The 18,068-nt window shown below is 29.8% G+C and overlaps 1 long non-coding RNA gene across 1 annotated transcript; it reads left to right on the forward strand.

Moving 5' to 3' along the window:
- Positions 1 to 11,120: 11,120 nt before the first annotated feature.
- Positions 11,121 to 15,965, forward strand: LOC121229409 (uncharacterized). The gene is made up of 3 exons (XR_005927141.1): positions 11,121 to 11,233; positions 13,817 to 14,068; positions 15,249 to 15,965. It is a non-coding gene; the product is annotated as an uncharacterized lncRNA (long non-coding RNA).
- Positions 15,966 to 18,068: the final 2,103 nt, after the last annotated feature.

An 18,068-nucleotide genomic window follows, 5' to 3' on the forward strand; every position in this document is an offset into this window, starting at 1 on the left:
GACTTACTAATTTATGAGTTAATGGTTATGTAATGGATAAATCTCGAGGTATTGGTATTGGTTTATATTTAATCTATAAAGTTTATTGTTGAAATTAAATATTATGTTTAAAGTTTATACGATCTTACTAAGCATTCATTGCTTACATAATTGTTTTTCCCTTACTTTATAGATTATAGGAAGCTTGATCAAGTTGGAAACTTGTCGGAGATTTATCATACTATCCAGCTATAATATCAGTAGATTTTGATGTTTTGGGTCATGATTATAATGGCATGTATAGGTGGACTTATGGTTAAGGTTTAGCTAATGTTTACGACTTGTAATGTTGTTTTGAAGTGTGGAATTAATGGTATTTTCATACCTTGATGGTTGGTATGTTTGTGGTACTTTGATGCTAAATGGTTGATGTTTATTTTGTCAAGGTGATGCAAGGTTATATGACCAAACTTGGTATGTGATGATGAGGCTTTATTGTGGTCATTAGAAGTAAGTTTTGGTATGGAAATAGGTTAGATATAAATGCCAAATGAATGATCAATTATGCATATGTTTTGGGTGAATTTCATGAATTGTGTTTGCAGTGCCTAAATGGCATATTGGTTGTATAGATTTATGGCATATTGAAAGTGGTCTTATTATGCATGTTTTGGCATGTTTTGGTGTTTTGTTTATAGATGCTTTTGGCTTGTAGGTTCAAGGTTGATTTGGGTGAAAGGAATGGCTTGAAATTAACCTATTTCTTGTCCACACGGCCTAAGACACGGGCGAGTGTCTCAATCGTGTGTGACACCCATCCACACGACACGGCCTTGTGTCCTCTGTAGGTTTTTAAGGTTACATTTCGAGTGTTACACGGCCTAACACACGGACGTGTGGCTTGGCCGTGTGACACAAGTTAGTGAGTTACACTGGTACGGACACAGGTTGGGACCCGGCCATGTGTCTTTATTTCGATTGTTACACGACCTAAGACATAGGCGTGTGTCTCAGCCGTGTGACCCCTGCAGTCCAATTTTTCTAACTCTTTCTTAAACTTTCAAAATGTTTCTGATTTAATCACTGATTGTTTCTATTGTATTTTTAGGGCCATGAGGGCTCGATTAATGGACACTATGAATGTATTTAAATGAAAATAGATTATATTTGGATTGATGTACGAATTGAATGGTTTACTGTTTCGTTTGCTAGGTAATGCTCCGTAACCCTACTCCGGTGACGGATACGGCTTAGGGGTGTTACAGGGTATAGGAAACTTTAAATTTACCACCTAATCAAAACATTATTTTGAAATTTTTTTAATTTTATTATCCATATTTTATTATCTCCTTCAGTCGGATATATTGATAAACTTGTTGATTGACTTAGTGTCACAGGTTAATGACAACACTAGAACCAACAATTGTAGTGCATTTAGTATTCTTAATATCATGTATTTACGTGTTTAAATTTCATTTTACTCACAATTTAATCTTTTTTTTTAATTTCAATATCGTGCATATTCCATGTGTTATTATAATAAGTTTTAAAACATACGTTTCATTATTTATCATACGTTATTTTTTAAATATACTTTTGTGTTCTAAATATATGGTTTACACAAGTATACGCATGTAAAAAATTTTCTAGTATATATTGTATAATAATGTAAAACTAATTTAACTATTCTTATTTTTAATTTTTTAAACAATTTATATTTGTTTGATATGATTGTTTTTGTACTCATACCTTATATAAATTACGAATGTGATATTATATAAATATTAAATGTAAAAGCCGGTTTTTCAGTGGTGTTGGAAACAGTGGTTTTGGGGCCACCAAATTTGATGAGTAAGTTTGTAAATATTATTATTTAATATTTATGAGTCAAATATGGTTTTAAAAGGATTTTTTATATGATAATTGATGTTATTCGAATGATTAATTAAGTTCAAGTGGTAAGACCCTAAGGTCAAGTGGTTCTAGAAAATGAGGTATCGGGACCTCGTTTCTATAAACTAAGCTGTAAATATTTTTATAAATATTTACGGAGTTTCATTAAGGTGGTATTAAAGTTTCATTGAAAAAATTTTAATGTTTCGATAGTCAATTAATTCAAAAGGACTAAATTGTAAATGATGTAAAATTTAATTACTATTTGATTTGAGTGATTAAATGGTTAATTGAATAAAGGAAAAGGACTTAAATGGTAATTCAATCATGTGTGTTGGATCTTATATGTGATTTTTATGGCTAATATGTTGGCAATCATGTGTTTGGGCTTTTGGCCGAATTGGTTGTGATATGCTATATTTACTTACCTATTTTTATGGATATATGGTAAGTTAAATTCCGTGTTATACGAACTTAATAAGCTTAAATGCTTACTCTATGTTATTTTCTGTGTTTTATAGTAATTCAGAAGCTCAATTGGGTTGGAAGCTTGTCAGAGTTATATCACACTATCCATCGGTTATATCGGTACTTTTGGATGTTTTGATTTTGGTTATAATGGCATGTATAAGTTATTTTGGCTAAATGTTGGCCTATAAGTGTTTTATTGAGATAAACCACTTATTTGGCTTTTGTTTTGGTATTTTGGTATGTGCATAATTTGTCTTATAATGTTGATGTGTGGAATGATTTGTGGTTGAATGATGAAAGGTAAAATAGTAGTTGAATATGCATATGAGGTATGTTTTATAACTTGGTGTGATTTGGTATTATGCTATAGTAGGTGTATATATATTTGATGCTATTGAATAAGTAGTACAATTGGTACCAAATGCTGAGTTTTGGTAAATGATTTACATGTTGTGTATTAATGCAATTATACATAAAAGTTGGTTGATTACTTGGTTACATGGATTATATGGTTAAACATGTTTATAATTGTCATTTAAGGTGTCTAAGGGCATATTGGCTGTATGTGAATATACTACATGTTTAAGGCTTGATTTTGCTTGTTTTGGATGCCATAATATGGCTTTTTTATATGCACAATGTTAAGTGTAGGTAGATGTCGTATTGGGTGAGAAATATGGCTTGTAAAATAGCTTATTTTTGTTCCCACGGGCAAAGACACGAGCGTGTGTCTCAGTCGTGTGTTACACACGGCCAGGTGACATGGCCTTGTGTCTCCTGTAGTTTTTAGAGGGTTACAAGTAAGGCTATTACACGGCCTAGCACACAGCCTGGGACACGAGCGTGTGAGGTTACTTCGAAGGGTACACGGCCTAGCACACGGGCATGTGATTAAGTCAAAGAGTTACACGTGCACAAACACAGGCTGAGACACTGGCGTATCTCTTGACTGTGTGAGTCATAAGGCTTGGCCACACGGCCATGTGACCCCTGCAGTGTTGAAAATTTTAAATGTTTCTGAAAATTTTTCTAAGTTTTCGATTTAGTTCTGATTTGTTTCTAATGCGTAATTTGGGCCTCGATGGCTCGTATAAGGAACAATATGTATGATTTTGATTGGTTTTTGACATGCATGTTATATGATATGAAATGTTTGCATTTTCTATCGGTTTAATTTGTAAACTCCGGTAATACTCAGTAATCCTGTTCTAGTGACGGATTCGGGTTATAGGTGTTACATTAAATTTTATAATGATATATTAGATTAATTTGAAATTTTATTAGCACAAAAATTATAATTAAACTGTTAAATATAAAAGATGAGTGGTATACATCATAAGTGCATGAAACGGTATGTCAAAGCATGTAAGCCTTATCTTGTCTACATTGTTCGTTATGTTGTAAGCCATTCTGTGATGTACTGTTTTTCTTATTGAATGTTTAGCAAATATCCGATAATATAAGAGATATGAAAGAATATATATGTTGGAGCACAAGTGACGTCAATGATTCTTCCATCTCAAACGTTATAAATTATTTTGAGAATAAGAGTAATGGTAAAAGCAATTTGATTAAATAAATTATTAAAAATTAATAAAATATTAAAATTTGGATTAATTAATTTAATTAAAATTTTAGCTCAATTCAATAAATTTTAAATTTATTTCCTAATCAATTTGGATAATATTAGTGTTAAATTGTTTTAATTTACTTTAAATAAAATTTAGAACTTAAGTTTTGTAAATTTTTAAAAAAAATATTAGAAGAATTATGTTGCTGGTATACAAATTCAACTTGATATGAGTTTTAATTTGATTGATGTCGAATATAATTATTGAATTCTAAAAAGATTTTAAAAAATTCAAAATCAAATATTTATTGGAATATCGTCTCATGGCTCTAATGTTTCGACCGGGCATTGGCTTTTGACAAAAGCACATTTGACTAGGTGTGTAGCCATTTTCATTAGTTCAAACTCGGTCCATCGTGTCCTTTGATTATTGCTTTTGAAAATGATTATAACATTTTAATGATGATGGGGTCATATTTGGTCGTAAGACATATAATTAATTTGGGTTTTAATTATCCTTAATTGATTTTCCTTTTTTTGATGATTGGAAGTTTTAAGAATATGATAAGGCGTCATTATTAGAGATAACATAAGAAAGTAAAGCATATCTAATTAATTATGCTATCAAAAGTCATATGGGAGCTAGAATCATCACTCAGCATTGTATATCATAAATAAACTATTTCACTCTCCATACTCCTCATTTATTAACAAAAGTTATTTTATTTGATGCAAATAAATCATACCTTGTTTGTGGAAAATTATTATTAAAAATTTTATTACACGTGTAGAAAATACTTTTAAAAATATTATATAATAAATAATAAAATATATAGTTTATAATTAATTAATAATAAAATATGAAATTGGTATGATATTAAATTTTAAAAAATTAAATTAAATTAAATTGTAAGTAAACATATGAATATATCATATTAAGAATACTAAATGTATACAACTATTTATCATAACGTGGTCATTAATCCTAGGTTGGTGTCAAGTTAATTTGTGACAACATCTTAATCAACAACATTATTAATATATGCAATTAGTGGATGTAATAAAGTGTGCATAACAAAATTAAACTGTAAAAGTAGATAAAAATAAAGTTTTGGTTGAGCGATGAACTTAGAATTTTCCGATGTAATTGGCATGAGTTCAGATCTCATCATATGTATGTTTGTATTGTTTTTTATATTGAAAAACTAAAATATCCTCAAGTAATATAAATTTTGTTCAATACGGAATGACATTTTTGTAAATTCCTAATTGAGTTGGTCCCGGTTAACTCGTGACACCAAATTAGTCAAGGATTTTATTAATAATATAGATATACAATTGATGAAGGTAATAATATGTGCATAACAAAATTAAAACGTAAAAGTAAAACAAAGTAAAATATTGGTTGAGTGGTAAATTGAGAGTTTTTCCAATGTAACTAGTATGGGCTCAAATTTTTTTATATGCATTTTTTTATTTTTTATTTTTAAATTAAAAAGATTAAAGTATTTTTGAATAATATAACATGTTTTAAATACAAAGTCACTTTTGTAATTTTCTAATAAAATTGGACCCCAATTGACTCATGACACCAACTTAGTTAATGATTTTATTAATAGTATAAATATATGATGATATAAGTAATAAAGTGTGAATAATAAAATTAAAATGTATAAAAATATTAAAATAAAGCTTTAATTAAGTGATAAATTATAGGTTTTATTAAACATGGGTCCAATATTTATACATGTTAATTTTTAGTTCTTTTATTTAAAAATTACATAAAAATATGAAAAGACAAAAATATGAAAAGACAAAAATAATAATAGTCAAGACAAAAATATTCACAAAAGTAATAATAGTTATTTAATGAAAAGGTATAGTAGTAATTTTCACTCCACCAACCCGTGATACTAACTTTGTTAGGGGTTATTAATAGTATAGAAGATAATTATTTAAAATTTAATATTTTGGATTAAAAGTAGATTAAATATCTCAAAAAAAAATCCATTTCGGTCTATAATAACTCTGTGGGCTTCAAACATTGGCTGTGAAGGTTCATGATATTCGGAACAGTAAGGTTGTAAAAAAGGGCTTAAGAGGTGAGTGCCTAACAAACTGAGCTAAAGCCCATTGATATAATATTGGAGTCAGATAAAATATCTTTTTGTTACCAAAACCAAATGATGACCGACGGCGTACATGCTCCAATATTGGGAATAAAACTAGTAATCCAAAGGCCATTAGAGTTGCAAACTCAACCCCCTGAAACATACTTATTACTGTTGTAGTTCACCGTACCATCAACATTCAGCTTCATCCTTCTTTCAAGGGGCTTTCACCAACCTGCTATATGCTTCTTGATCTTGAGAGGTTTGGTACACCAGCGGTCATTAGCCTGCATAACATACTTAGCTAAACTTATACGTTGAGCATTACCTTTACCATTACCAAAATTAAACATGCAATTGTTTCTTCGCACCCGAAAGTAATAGCTTCCAATTGAACCTTTTAAGGCTTTACCCATGCATTGCGCTGGTTTAGCAAGTTACCACAAAGCCAAGCAGCGGAAGGCATGTGATTGATAAAAGGACCAATTTGCTCCAAATTGCTGCAGCCTAAAGTACAATCTCTTGGAGCATGTGTTGTAGTATCAAGTCCCTTACCACACACTTGATCCGCCACATGCAGCTTGCGTCCTTCCACGTTCATCAAAAGTTTCCCATCACTAGCTAACCAAAGGAAATTCTTGATTCTTTGTGGACCGTTAAAATTCCAGATTTTATCCATTTCTCGTCTTTATTTCCCCAGTCTGTTAGCATTGAGAAACTTATACACCTCAACAATCCACAACCTAATATTTTTGGGCCGTTGCCGAAAGCAAGTATCGAGTGGGGGGATGTGTACCTGCAACTGCAGTAGTTATCAATGTGGAACTCTCAAGGCAATATTAAAATCCTATACCCAATTCCCATCCACATTTACCTAATCTCCTGTCGTCCAGGTATTCCAACTTGCATTTTCCAGAGAGGGGGACCCAGACTGACATTGAATCTTGGTACCATCCCCACAAGCCCTCGCCAGATTCTTCTTTAAGGGGTCTCTGGGGGCGAGTAATGCTATCAGTAACATCATCCACTCATTTCTATTTATTCCTTACTATTTTCGCTAATAACAACGGCCGACATTAGTAATAATAATATTCAACCCTAATTTGAGTAAAAAGGAAAGATTAAGACACCATAGCTACCTCAAGCCAAACCAAATCCATTTTTTTATTTAATATATAAATAGTTTTCAATTATTACATAAATTAGTAAAAATAACTTAAAAATATTATTATTATTTAAATATAAAAACTAATGAATCAAATCAATAATAATGGGATTCGATTTGATTATCTTTAAAATCTAAATTAACTATATAATAACCGCAAATTCTTTTCCCACACTCATTCCAAGTCAAACCACTGGCTATTGCTATTAGATCTGAGGCTGCGACAAAAGTAAATTTTTAAGTGAATATTCCTTTTTTTGGAATAGTTATTTATTAAAATTTAAAGAGTAAACTACAAGTTTAGTCATTTATGGTTGTTTAAGTTTAAATTTTGGTTACCAAACTTTATAAAATTACTAAATAGACACTAACATTATTAATTTATTATGTTATGGTTTCTTAGCTCTTAACTCCCGTTAAGAGTGTAACTGTAAGTTGACATGACACATTATCATTTCAAACAAAATTTTACATCAAATTTTATAACTAGTCCTTAAAAATTTTCTTTTGAGTGAACTTAATTCTTTTACTTTTATTTTTTCCTTTTTTTTCTGTATTTTCCTAAAATTAGAAGGCATTAAAGCTTTGGGAAATTAGGGATAAATGTGTCACAGGTCGCGGATCAAAGCTGTGACAAATGCATACAAAAAGTTCGTTGGAGGTCAATTAATTAAATAGGGCTCATTTGACTCACATGAACTACCCTGATTTGTGAAATCATTCTTCAAAGTAATAAAATACTTTGAGAGCATTTACTCAAATATTTAATGTAATACCCCGAAAGTTTTTACAGTAAAATATTATCCCTGATATAGTAAAATAAGGAAATAAAGTGACAAAAAGGGAGTTTTTGAGTGATGTCAATATTGAGAAGTATATTATGATATATTAATTCAAGAAAGGACTAAATTGCAAAGATGAGAAAAGTCTTGTTGCACAAGAGTAAATACTCAAAATTTAAGGGGTTGAAGTGTAAATATAAAAAAGTTGAAGGACTAATGGTGCAAATATTTTAAGGGTGGAATGATCTAGAAACCAAGAAAAATTGATAAATTAGGACCAAATTGAATAGGTAAAAAAATTATGAGGGACTAAATCGCAATTTTACGAAATTAAGTGATGACTCAAGGATGGAATTCTAAAAGATCATGAAGGGCAAAATGGTCAATTAGTAAGAGAGAGAATTCTAGAATGTAATGATTATATTGATGATATTTTAAATTAATTAATTAGATAAATATTATTTTATTAATATTTTATGAGATGTTTATTATTATATTATTATTTATTTAGTATAAAAGGAAGGAAAGATGAAGAATTATCAACACATTTCCTTTTCCATGCAAACTAACGTAAGATAAGAAGAAGAAAAGAAGTTTGCTTTCTTTACAATTTAGTCCTTCCACCAAAAATTCATTATTTTCACCTAAAAATTGAAAGAATTTCCATAGCCATCAAGAGAGAAAGATAGCAAGGAGATGATGGGGAGCAAGAATATCAAGTTGGATTCAAGAAATCGAAGCTGGAGGAGAGAGAAAAATCAAGTTAAAAATTGAAGTCAATAAGAAAAGGTAAGTACATCAAGATTTCAATATGTTTTTAAGTTTGTTATTATTGATAAAGAATGGAAATAATGTTATAGTAGAGTTTTCTTACATAAGGTCCTATGTTCTTGATATTTTAGTGAAGAAAAAATAAGAGAAAGTGACGAGAAATGGTGTAGAAAAAGAAAATAAGGATGTTATAACATGGTAATTAATATCTTGTACTAAAACAGTTTTGGACAGCAGCAGTAGTCTAACTTAGAAAAATCATCAAAAATTGTATAAATCTAATTATAGGATGAATAAAATATGAAATTAAAGCTTATTAAGTCTAGTTTCTTATAGAAGAAATTATGTAAGCAATGGAATTCTAAATCATGAGCTATGATGAATTTTGTGAGACAAGGTCAGAGTGATTTCGGGTTCCCCTGTTCTGAATTTGTAAAATCATAAAAAAAATTGGATGAAAATAATTAGGGGCTTAAATTTATATTTTTAGAATTCTGAATGAGTCTATTTTCAATAGAAACAAATATGAACATCATTCGAATTCTGTACAAGGAGATAATTAATTTTTAGTGAAGAAGGGTTACAACTGTTAGACAGCAGAATAGGGGTAACTTTAAAGAATAAACTGTACTTATTGACTAAACCAAAAAATTCTGAAAATTTTATGGTAAGAAGATATATGAGTCTAGTTTCAGGGAAAATTAGCAGATCTTAATTTAGAGTTCTATAGCTCCAGATATAAATAATTTAGTGACTATGACACAGATGGACAGCTTGAATATTCATAAAAGTAAATAATAAAGATTATAGATAATGTTACTTATAAGTGTGCTACATACATCAAGGATGTGGAATGGAGAGGAGGAGGAGGAAAACATATATGAATATTCATTAAGCATGGCTAATTTGCATATTTTAGGCTTAGGGACTAAATTGAATAAAAGTAAAACTTTATGGGTAATTTTGTAAAAATGTCAGAAATGACCAAATTGCATGAAATGGATTATTTTATTATTTAAATTACAAAATTGAATGAAATTATTAATTTAGTTCAAGATCGGGGGAAAACATGTTTTAGGGATTAAATTGAAAAGTGTTGAAATTATGGAAAATTCTGATATTTTATAGAATTCATGGACTGTTATCAATATATATGAGAATAATAGCTGGAAATAAGGATTAAATTGCAAGAATTTTATTTTCCTGACCCTAAGGACGAAATCGTCATTAATTAAAAGTTTAGGGGCAAAATGGTAATTTTGCCTAGAGCATTAATTAAATGCATTAGAAGATGAAATGAATGAAAATGATGATCAAATTTATTTATAAAGATCCGGACGACTCAAATATGAGACTTGATCGTGGAAAAGAAAAGATGTCGGATTAATGAAATTATAAACACAAACAAGCAATGAGGTAAGTTTGTGTAACTTGAATTGTATTTTAAATACTTGAAATATGTGGTTATGTGATGAAAATATGATTTGAATGTTCAATTCATGATATTTGATGAAATATTGATAATACTCGATATAAATTGAAAATAAATCCCAGTTGAATGAAAGGAAAATTCGATGGATCTCTGAAAAGGAATTGACGGTAAAAAGGATTTAGCCCGGACGGGTGATCCTATTCTGATATAGCCCTCCCAAAGAATACGTGTAAAATGGATTTAGCTCGGACGGGTAATGTAATGACCTGAATTTTACCGTTACTGAAAAAATGTATTTTCGAGTCTCCGTTTCTGAAAAATGGATTAGTAAATATTTATTAAAAATATTTACGAAGTTAATCGAGTGGTCAATTAGAGTTTAATTAAGTGAACTAGCTTAAATTAAGGATAATTGGATAAAATGATTAAATTGAATGAAGTGTGAAAGTTTAATTATAGAATAAAGAAAATTGAAAGGACTAAATAAGTAAATAAGCCAAAAAGAATGCTAAGTATATGGCAAAAATAAAATACAAGTGTAATAAATATAATACACACATTTGTAATACATGTATGTATTTGTTTATTATTTAAGTAAATATTAGTGTATTTATTATTATTAAATTAATATTATATGATAAATAAATAAAAGTAAGACAAATGTGTGGTAATGATTGGGTACAAGTGTATTAATAAAAAAAATACATACACTTGTAATGCTTGTATTTAAGTATTAAAAGATATTTATTAATTATAAAAGATATTTATTAATTAAATAATTATATTATAAGATTTTATATGATAAATATATTAGATAATGACAAATGTATGGTTATAAATGAATACAAATGTACTAATAATATACACATGAATAAATAAATAATACTTATTATTTAAATAATAAATACATGTGTGTATATATATAAAAGGAAATAAAGAAAAAAAAAGAATAGAAATAGAAACAGAATAGGCAAAACGAAAAGCAAGGAAAGAAAGAAAGAAAGGAGAAAAGAAAGAAGAAAGGGAAAATTGAAGGTTTGAAGCTTGAGATTTAAATAGGTATGTCAATTTAACCCTTTTTACTTAATTTTGATGTTTTAGAAACTTTAGAACAAGGTTTTGATGAAGTTAAGTTGATTTATTGTAAGATAGTTGATTATAAGACATTGTTCTTATTGAACAAAAAAGATGAATTAAGGGCTAAATTGATAGAAATTCAAGTTAGAAATGAAATAAGGATTGAATTGTAAAGTGATTCATAAGTTTTATGCTTTAAGGACTAAATTGAAAGAATTTTGAAATTATGGTTTTATGATGAAAAATAGATAATTATGTGTAAGTTTGGTTAAAATTTGAGTAGAAGCAACGTATGAATTAAGATAGAAAAGTAAGTGAATTTAGTTAGGATTAAATTGAAATTAAAAGTAGAAAATCAACATTTTGCACTAAGACTATTTTGGACAGCAGCAGTAGTTTAAGTTTGAAAAATCACAAAAAAAATTGTAGAAATTGAATTATAGGATCAATAAAATATGGAATTAAATCTTATTGAGTCTAATTTCTTGTGAAAGAAACTATATAAGCAATTGAATTGTAAATTATGAGATATAATAACTTTTGTGAGACAAGGTCAGAATGATTTCGAGTTCCCCTGTTCTGACTTTGGAAAATCATCAAAAATTGGATAAAAATAATTAGGGGCTTAAATTTATATGTTTATAATCCTGAATGAGTCTATTTTCAAGAGAAACAAACGAAGACATCATTCGAATCTTGTACAAGAAGATAATTAATTTTTAGTGAAGAAGGGTCGGAACTGTCAGACAGCAGAACAGGGGAGACTTTAATGAATAAACTGTATTAATTGGCCCAACCAAAAATTATGAAATTTTTATGGTAAGAAGGTATATGAGTCTAGTTTCAGGGAAAATTATAGGATCTTAATTTGGAGTTCTATAGCTCAAGATAAAAATAATTTAGTGACTATGACATAGATGGACAGCTTGAATATTCACATAAGTAGATAGTGAAAATTATGGATAATGTTACCTACAAGTGTGTTGTTTATACTAAGGATGTGGAATGGAGAGGAGGAGGAAAAATATGTATGAATATTCAGCTAGCATGGCGAATTTGTATGTTTTTGGCTCAAGGACTAAATTGAATAAAAGTAAAACTTTATGGGTAATTTTGTAAAAATGTCGAAAATGACTAAATTGAAAGGAATTAATTGTTTTATTATCTGAATTAATATATGCAATGAAATTATCAATTTAAGATTGGGTGAAATTTGGGAAAATGGTAAATTACCAATATGCCCCTAAATCTTGGTATTTTTGCAATTTAGTCAGGTAGGTTCGTATATCCTGAATGAGCATTGTAAATATGAAAATTTAAGTATTGTATCGTATTTTATATGATATTTTGAATTGAATATATAAAAAGGATGTTACATGAAACATGAAAATGAATATTAAATAATAAAAATTAATTGAAATTATTCTGAAAATCTCGGTAATGCCTCGTATCCTATCCCGGTCTCAGGTACGGGTATGGGGTATTACAGGTAATCCGAATTAGGGTCTGAATTTAGCCTGGACTGGTAATTCAGATCCAAGCTCATTAGAGTAATTGTCGTTGCAGGGGATTTAGCCTGGACTGGTAATCCCGACAATACTCTATGAGTTTATATTACAGGGGATTTAGCCTGGACTGGTAATCCCACTGTAAGGATGAGGTTCGAGGGAGTGTGCTCTCTGATATGAAATGTGTAAGACCATGGTTGAAAGATACCATGGCAGCCTGATATGAAATCCTGATATGAAATGTGTAAGACCATGGTTGACAGATACCATGGCAACGTGATATGAAATGAACAAGACCATGGTTGAAAGATACCATGGCAACATGACAGAAAATGAGTAAGACCATAGTTGAAAGACACTATGGCATCATGTCAAAGATAAATAAGACCGTAGATGGGAGACGCTCTAACATCTGTTGAATAATTGATATTCAGGTAATATGTATCAGATGACGAATGGTTATATGAAATAATTATGAAGATAGATAAACTAAATAAGTATAAGTACATGGAATATAATTTATGTTAAGTTTGATATAAGCTATTACCGGAGTAAATATACATAAAATATATGGAAATGATGGAGCATGAAATATTGATATAATGAAATGAATGATATATGCTTATGAAGAAACGGTAAGAGCATGATATGTTTCATGATATGTACATATATGATTATCTTTGATATGTTGATACAAGGAAATTATGTAAGTTGAGACTATTATTAAACTCAAGTGCGATATGTCGAGAAAATAGATATATCAATGTTGAATTTATATGAGATATGTGCAAGTATACTAACAATGTTGCTGTTTGATGCTTATACAAGTGTCAAACTGTTGATTGAATGGTAATATATTTATTTATATGATGCATTGAATCGGTAAGTATTTAAATTTTTTTTAGTGATCTGTAAATGGTAGTAATGCTCCGAAACCCTGTTCTGGCAGCGGATACGGGTTAGGGGTGTTACACTTAGTGCACTTCATTTTCTTGTAGCTTTTCTGTTTTCGTTTCACTTCTTCGCTTGAGGTTTTTTTTTTTTGCTTTATTTTTAGTGCCTTGGAGAATTTCCCTTGAGAATTCTCAATTTTTCGAGAGATAGGTGAACTTGAAGTAAATGAATCACTAAGGCTGCACAATTTGCCAGATTAAAGTTCTAGCCTCGTGATAGTTGACATTCAGAGCCAATGTTAGGTAAAACGTTCGTTGAGATGACGAAAGGAGTATACGTTCATATTGAACCAAAGGAGAACCATGGGGGGGCAGAAAAGCTAGCAAATTGAGGGATATGTTGTTAACTTTGGAAGGTAAGGTTGCCAAACTTGAAGGTTTCATGGGTGATGTGCGGGATGTAACAATCCAATTTTCAGCGGTATAAAAAATGACAGTTTCAAAACCCTATTTTCATAGTTGGGGTCCATAAATATTAATATTTAGAGGATTAACATATAAATATATTAAAGTTTGGCCCAATAATTTTGTCAAATTGATAGTTAATTAAGGTATAGGGACTAAATTGTAAAAATCTTATCACTATAAATTTTTAAATTGCAAATGGTTCAAAATGGTAATTAAATCATTTTGCTATAACAATTAGTGGAGGATGATGTCAATTGATATTAATATAAGTTAATTAAGGAATTTATTTAGATTAATTAAGGATTAATGAATTAATTAAAGTTAAAGTTTAGTATAATTGATAAATAAGTGGAATTGTGTCATACTTTCTTCCTTCTTAAATCGAAAGAACTAAGGAAACCTATGAAGCCGTTCTTTTAATATTCAAACTATTTGACCCTTCATTTGGTAAGTGATTTTAAGCCATTTTCTTATCATTTTTATGTTTTTGAGGTAATGGAAGCTTGATTTAACTAGCCCTGTACCAATTTGTAAAATTGTTAAAATTTTTTGAAGTTGTTGTTGTTGGTTTCTTGAAGAAATTGATGTTAAATTGTTAGATTTTAAGCTTAAATGTGAAAAAGGACTAGATTGTAAAATTTAATTATTAGTTTTGTTAAAAAGGACTAAAATGTATAAAATTTAAATTTTATGTGAAATTTTTGATATAATAAATAGTAGAAGTTCCTAAAAGGGCATAATTGAGATCGATTTTGAAACCGAAGCTCAAATTTAAAAGATATTGTTATTCCGATCTTAGGAACTAAATTGTATAAAATGAAAAACTTTATGGGCATTAAGAAAATAAAATTAAACTGGTTCATGCCTATTATGGAATGTTATAATAATTTTTGGTATTGATAAATCAAATGGTATGTTGTGATAAATGTGTTTGAGTTTTGTATGTAATTAAATTAACATGTTTGAACATGGATTAACATAGATGAGAAGTTGGTATTTGAATGACTAGTTGGTTGGATGGATGGTTTATAATTGCGTGAGTTGAATTGGTTAAATGGTTTGTTTTGGTATGTCTTTAGTATGGTTTGAATCAAGTAAAAATGGTGATTTGTTGTGTTAATTGAATAGGTTGTTTGGAAGCATTGAAATAGGTACCAAATGGTTCATTTTTATCATTGTCTTGATGTCACGACACTAATGCCTCCATCACCACTCAAGGAGTTGGACTTTAACAAAGTGTATTTCAAGTGGCCTGTCTTCAAAGTCACGACATTGAATGATGTCACAACACCTACCTCCATGTTTGTGATGCTAAGTCACCAATGTCGCAACCTCAAGTTCAAACACCAAAGTGAGGAAGCTAGTTCATCTGAGTGCAAAGCTGCAACACAAGAAGATCACAGTAGTGACATTGGAGCTCCCAAACAACCTTTGGAGTCAATTAACAAAGGTGTCGCAACAACGAAGCTTGACAAGTGAAAAACTATAAGGGGCAATTTTGTGTCTAAACAAACTTAAGTCACTTTTAATTTAAAGGCATAATTGGCAATGTTAAGTTAAATGTTAATAAACTGTAAATACTACTTTATAAGCTTTTGAGAGTAGATTTTATAAAGTAGTATTTTAGGTGACTGAACATTTTCCTTCCCATATTTTTAGGTTAGGTTTCTTTTCTTATCTTTTCATTTTTAAATTAGGTTTTTCTCTTTTCTTTTTAGAATATATTTTATTTTTGTTGTTTTGTTTCTTGTTTCTTGTTAAAGACTTTTGTAAATGAAGATGGATCAAGCTTTTGGGTGTCATTGGTTCCACATATAACTGTTCAATGAAATCTTTATTTGGGTGTTAAGTTTTATTATGTGCTGATATTGCTTGTTGGTTAATCGATGAATTGATTGTTAAATTTAGTTAATGTCTATACTTGATTGTATGGATGTTCTTTTATATCGAAATGCTTAATACGCTAGAATTGATGTTTCTAGTAGAAAATATAGATAAATGAGACTGAAATGAAAGTTTATAATTAAATAGTTTGATATAGTTGTGTCGAATAGTGAAACCAAGATGAGACCTATATGCCTAGGTGAGACCGGGAGGAGAGCTTAGGTGGTATATTTTAGTATATGGTGAGACAAAGAGAAGATTCCTAGCTAAGAGTGTCAAACAATATAATTAATATAGGTTTATTAACTTAGTTAGTGGTTAATGAATCAATTGACTATCATTTTAAGCATTTAGATTGTTTAAAACAAGTAGGAAGAAAGTTTAGCTTAGTTTCTATAATTATCAAAGGACAAATGTGCTTATCAAAGACGAATTTAAGGGGTTGGTAGGGACCTTGCCCCCCTAAATTTTGTAAAATTCTTTTGAAGGCCCTTTAAGTTTTAAATTTTTTATTTTGATATTATAATTAATGTTTAAAAAAAATTGTGTTTGGCCCCCAAAGTTTTCTTTACACTACAACAACTTAAGCTTTTAGTGGCATTTTTAGTGGCGTTTAGACCAAAAATGCCGCAAATATATACCATTAGTGGCGTTTTCTTAAAAAACGCCGCAAAAGGCAAGGTAATAGCAGCGTTTCTCTCGTAAACGCTGCAAAAGGTAAGGCAATAGCAGCATTTTTACCATAAACGCAGCAAATGGTAAAGCAACAGCGGCGTTTTTCCCATAAACATTGCGAATTTTTAATTTTGATTGAAACAAAGTCGTTTTTATTCTTTGATACAAACTGGTTCCCTTTTCTTTCGCAAACGATGCTGTTTTATTTCTCCCCCGATTCTCTTTTCTTTCGCAAATGATGTTGTTTTATTTCTCTCCCCCGATTCCCTTTTCTTTCTTAGCCTTTCTCAGCCTATTCTTTGCTTGACTGAAATTAAAAACCTATTCTTTTATTTTATACCCGAAAATCCTCTCAACCTATTCTTCTATTTTATTTCTCAGCCTGTTATTTGATTTCCTGAAAGCTTAAACACCCACTGTGCCCCCCTTTCCTCAGAGGCTATAACCGAGCAACCGTTTACCCAGTTTCTCGACGCCTAGCCACTTTACCCACCAGCGAACTCAGTCTTAGCAAGTATGTGAGGTTTTTGATTTTTTTTTATTTTTTTTTGGGTTTGTTATAATTTACTTTCTTTAGTTTTCAATCGTGTTAAAATTGTAGAAATTTTAATTTGGGTAGTTCAAATGTGCTTTATTCATTTACTGACCTAGAATTTGGATTTTGGATTTAGATTAATAAATTACATGCCATTCAGAGGGATTTGGACAATTGCAATGCTAAGTTTTAAATGATTGATAGGTTTTTGTTTTATTTTTTTTTTAAGGATGATAATTTTTTTTTTAAATTTGGGTAGCTGTCAGGATTTGTTTTTGTAAGACTTTATTATCGAAATGCAAGACCTCAAAGTGAGGAAAGCTCTCTTCGACTATATTTTTATTTTTGTTCACAAAATTTGAACTCAGATACTTTACTAATCAATAGGGACTTAACCTTGTTAGAGAAAAGTTAAATTCATGAGACCTTCGAGTTAAAGATTACCCAAATTCTCAGCTTGAGTTAGTGGCAACTTTATAGTGAATGAGAGCAGATCTGTGGTGTTTCAAATCTGGGGTACACTTTACACCATTTGGAAGCATCTCAAATTTGGAGTCATTGCCATTGGGTTGAATTTGATGAAACATCTATAGGCAATAATACATTAATCACAGTGGCATTCCAGGGTATGATTGTTGTTTTTATTGAATCATGTAAAAGAACATAGCTGCTGCATTTTCTGCTTACATAGTTCTTCTTTCCGGCTCTGAATTGTATGGACTTAAGCCTGCCCTGATGGCCTTTCCTGGTCTGCCCACAATGAGACAAAAGAAGTATTTGATAGCAATAAAATAAACTAATGTAATTATTAGAATAGTAATTATATTTTTTATACTTGTTTTTGTTATTCTTTA

The sequence above is a fragment of the Gossypium hirsutum genome, chromosome A05, assembly GCF_007990345.1.
Source record: "Gossypium hirsutum isolate 1008001.06 chromosome A05, Gossypium_hirsutum_v2.1, whole genome shotgun sequence".
NCBI lineage: Eukaryota > Viridiplantae > Streptophyta > Magnoliopsida > Malvales > Malvaceae > Gossypium > Gossypium hirsutum.